This window comes from Leptinotarsa decemlineata, unplaced genomic scaffold (assembly GCF_025532065.1).
Source record: "Leptinotarsa decemlineata unplaced genomic scaffold, Ldec_3_MD MMD2_tig00000035_RagTag_RagTag, whole genome shotgun sequence".
NCBI lineage: Eukaryota > Metazoa > Arthropoda > Insecta > Coleoptera > Chrysomelidae > Leptinotarsa > Leptinotarsa decemlineata.
In genome coordinates this window covers 15,218,453-15,223,162 of record NW_027412540.1, presented here as the reverse complement: position 1 = coordinate 15,223,162, position 4,710 = coordinate 15,218,453, and positions in this window count along the sequence as shown.

Here is a 4,710-nt window from a genome sequence, read left to right as displayed (position 1 = left end):
CTATCGTTGATTTCAGTTTCAGACCACTCAATAATGAGTGGTCCTAAACATAACATTATGTTGGTGAAGCTGCTATTGTCAAATTCCTGATTCATCTTCATTAAGTATGTTTTTGTCAATACGGTTTTTCAACGGCCTTTTAGATTCATCAAAATAGGACATGTTGCATCCACGCAGTGTTCAGTGAATGCACTTTCTAGAGTTTGTTCACGTTTGGTGGCTGGTTATTTTGAGGCTGCTTTGGATAAAGCATTCGATCTAAACCAGGTTCTAATGATATACTCAGAATCCATTCTTTTCATCCTTTGCGACAGTCTTTCGACGTGAAAAATAAATATCAACAGTTAGAAAGGCTCATCGTCTTCATATTCATCCTTTTGCAGTTCTTTTTTGGTGCATCCTTTTGCTCCATCGAGACTTCCTTTCTTTTTGCAGATACTGAACGCACGAATAATTTACGTCTTAATGAATACTCTCTTGGTAGTCTGTTGATGTTCAGGTATATCTTGTGTGAATTGTTTTTTGTAGGCATATGTTTTCCACTCATATTTGGTTTACCTCTCCATCACATGTGAAAACGGAATTCCATTTTGAGATTGATTTTCCATTAGCAAGTCTCACTCTATTGAGGTGTTTCAGAAAATTGTCTGGCTCTATGTATCCGTAGTACGCTCTCATGGTGATGTGCCCAATAACTTGGTGAGCTCAAAGCATCAAAGATTGATTCATTGATTGAACCTATTTCAACCAGATTTCAGCCTCCTTAAGGATGTCTTCGAAAGCCAACGATACAACATTGAGGTATATGGGATGTAATAGTCCCCGTTTTGCGTGATGTCCTGTATGATGGATTTTCTCCACAGATCTTTCTGAGAATTACTCTCAACGTCCACCATATGAAAATGAAAACTGTAATGTCACATTTTGGCCTTCGAAATGTTGAGATAGGTATCTTCGCAATTTTCAGTAATCGTTTCGATAGGCGGAATTATAAAATACGGCAAGTTACAATTGAATAGCCAAATTTTTATTGTGAGAATAAATTGAAATTACGTAGCAATTCATCGAGGTTAACCGTCGTTTCTTCACTTCACTTAAGTTTTCAATTTTGATGTCCATTTCCCAGATAGTGAAAGCTGGAAATTTTCAGAAAGATTCGTTAAAAAGCTGATGAATTTAGTTCGATTGAATTTATATTTCATAGAATATGTTCTATAGTGAATATTTTACCGTATTGGTAATGATCAAATTTTTGTATCATCTTCTCTAGATAAAGATTTTATATACTAGTTGAATAATAAATAGATATTCGAGAGGAAAAAGAACTGTAAGATAATGAACTCGTACTAATTGTTTTGTAATATCCTGGCACTCTATAAAATGATTGAGCTCATTCGATTCGCTCGGATTCTCACGAAACACCATTCCGCTATGATGAAATTCACCTGCCATCAGCTTTTTCCCTTTCGGCGCGAAACTGTCAGTTAGCGAAGCAAAAAGACAGAAAAAGAGTCGACGCCATTCGTGCAGATAGCCGAATGGTTTATGACTGTGGCGATGAAAGATATTTCCCATTTTTCCTACATTTTCCGAATATCTGGAACGCACAATTTACCCGTCCGTCGCTTATTTCTTGCTTACCACGCACATTTCTTTATATTAAAATGCATTAACGACTCACAAAACGTTGTCTGCGATGAGAAAACCATTAGAAGGAAAATTAACAGACAGAGAAAAAATCAGTTCGTGGGAAAGAAAGAAATATTTCATCAATGCGAACCACAAAGAAGTGTATCTGTGCAACTTCAATTCCTTCGTTTGTTTGAAGGTGATTGACAATGTTTCGTGATGAATTTCAATAGTTCGGACTTCCATTGTCTGATATTATATAAAATGATTTGAAATGCCTGAAATAACTAATAAAAAAGAAGAATTAAACATGGAATAGCTAAAAATAACAATAACATTGAACAAAATAAACCCTGAAATAAAATATCAGTGAAATAAAATAAAAGTCAAAATAGAACAATTGAACAAAAAAAAATCAAGAGATTCCAAGCCAAGTTACTTCACGACGTTTCGATTGTTAGTATCCACAATCGTTTTTGGGTGATAACTGGACAAATTCCTTCGAGATATGACTTTTTACGGATAATGTTTCCGGATCTGAAGCAGGTTCTGATGTTGTACCCGGCTCCAGTTCTTCTTATCCTTTCCGATAATCCTGTGATGTAGGGCAATGCAAGTACTGGTTGTGACAGCTTCTCTTCCTTGCGAGCCTCCTGATGTTTTTTAGCCAAGTCCGTTCCACCATCGCTTTGGAGTAGCCATTCCACTTAAGATCATTTTTGAAGATGTCTCGTTCCTTTTCGAGACCTTCCTTCGTATTACAGAGCCCGAAAGTACGGTTTAATAAAGTCTTGATGATTCCTCTTTTAGTTGATTGATATTGGTTGGATTCGTGGTTCAGATATTGTCCCGTGTGAGTGAATTTTCAGTATACAGATGTTTCCCACTTAGTGTCGATTTCCTACACCATTGTGGAACTGATGAAAGGTCTCACGTTATTGATGTGTTTCAGAAAGGCGTCTAGTTCAGTATTCCAATGGCTTCATATAATGAAGGTGTCGTCAACGTAACTCAACCAGTCACGAGGTTTCTTGTGGGCTTCAAACCACTCCATATATATGTTGGCTATGACTGGTGAAAGTGGCGATCCCATTGGCAATCCCTGATCTTGTGTTAATAATTCGTCCTTCAGCTGTAAATAACAGTTTCGTACACAGCATCCTAATAATTCCATGATTACTTCTATAGGGACGTTCATTATATCTTGTAGATCCCCGACTTCGGATACCTTCCTCTGTATGATTTGGAGTGCTTCTTCGACCGGAACGTTGGTGTAAAGGCTTTCAACGTCGAAACTTATCAGTTGATCTTGTTTTGTGATTTCAATTGCCCGTAGTTATTCGACAAATACCTACCTTGTAGTACCTACATGATATGAAGAATCGGAAAAATAAATCAGTATTTTGAAGTAAATAAATTTCAATAAACATTTTTAACCTTCGTGGTTCAACCCCTATGATGAGTATATGTTATCTTTGAAATCTCAAATGGGAAAGGAAATACTGCGATCATTTTGAAGGTGTTTAATGATATTACATATTTTCCTGCTCATAATCATTGCGTCTCCTTTCAGTTAAAATGGTGAAAATATTGGGTGGAACAAACTCTTCTGTGGTAGAAAAAGGATTCTTTGAGCTTTTTACGTTTGACAAGCATTGTACAAACCAAATATTATTTGAAAAAAAAAACGAGTGGAATAACATGACTAACAGAAGAAACAGCCCTCAGTGCACATAACTTTGAGTTGAATCACACCTTTGAAGCAAATATAATTTTTAGAAATTTTGAACATTATCAGGGTTGTAAAATGTGAATGTTTGTAAACAGGCTACCAAAATTCAATCAATAAATGCAATATGGACGTTTCCCATTTTCAACTATTAATCGGTACAAAATATCCAGATCCGAAAAAAAGTTTATTGAAAAAACATTATTTGAGGTACTTTTTGATAAAAAGGCACGGGTGTTGCTTCACTCGTCGCCGAGACGGCGATACAATTTTCTTTTTTGGAGAAGGGATCCCGATTGATCATTCAGTGTTTTTATATCACTGGTTGATTTTCTAAACTCTAACCAGCCAATTATGAGGAAATATCAGTTCTATATTTTTTTTATAAATCCGCCAAAAATTTCGCAAAAAAAAGTTAATAAAAAACCAATTCAGTTCAGTACAATAAACGTTGAAAATGGTCACCATCCACTTCCTTGTATGAAATTAGGTTTGTTCCCTAATATTATGGAATGTTTTTGATGCAATTCCGTTGCAAGCGTTTCTTTTTTTATCCCCTAGTTGCAAAATGGATTTCGTTTTTTTATCGTACACTTCAGATGTCACATATATGTGCTCAACTAATCTAGAGGCATCATATCTAGTTGGCCAACCTGAAGCCCATATACTGGTTTGGATAATTGCCCAACCCAAATGAGCTTTCAGTTGATGTTACGTTTTAGCAAGTTAAGCTTGTCGTCTACTTGTCCGGCAAAGCACAGCACGGCCCGTCCCGTCACGGCACAGCCAAGAGCATCCTCCGTCGGAAAATGTTCCAGCTCTCCGATCCTGTCCGGCAAATAACGGAATGTGCTGTGACGGACTGGCCAAGTGAACGCGTCGCCGACCAGCATCAACTTGTTCAAACGTGCCTGGGAAGTTTCTGTCTCTCTATTTTGCTATTCCATCAGTTGACAGCACGGTGTCAAATGGTACCTATGAAAATGGACGAGGAAAAATTGAGTTGCTTTTCAAGGCAGGCTCTAGAATATTCAGAAGTTCTGAAAATTTGCCAGGAGTCATTCGGAAATACTGAAAAAAATCTCCTCGTCTTCTTTCAGGTCACTGAAAAGATAATGAAACTCTCCCAGATTTGTCCTCTTTTGATTAATGGAATGGACCCACATCCTTTATTTATTACTATTTTCTTCTACATTAAATAATGCGGCCACTATAATAACGACTTCTTCATCAGAATTGCTAGTGATAGACATGTTTCTGACACCGCTCGATGTCAACTGAAATACCCTTGAAATGGAACAATCAGCACCTTCACTATGCTGGTTGTACCTGGACAAGTGAGCGATCTACTA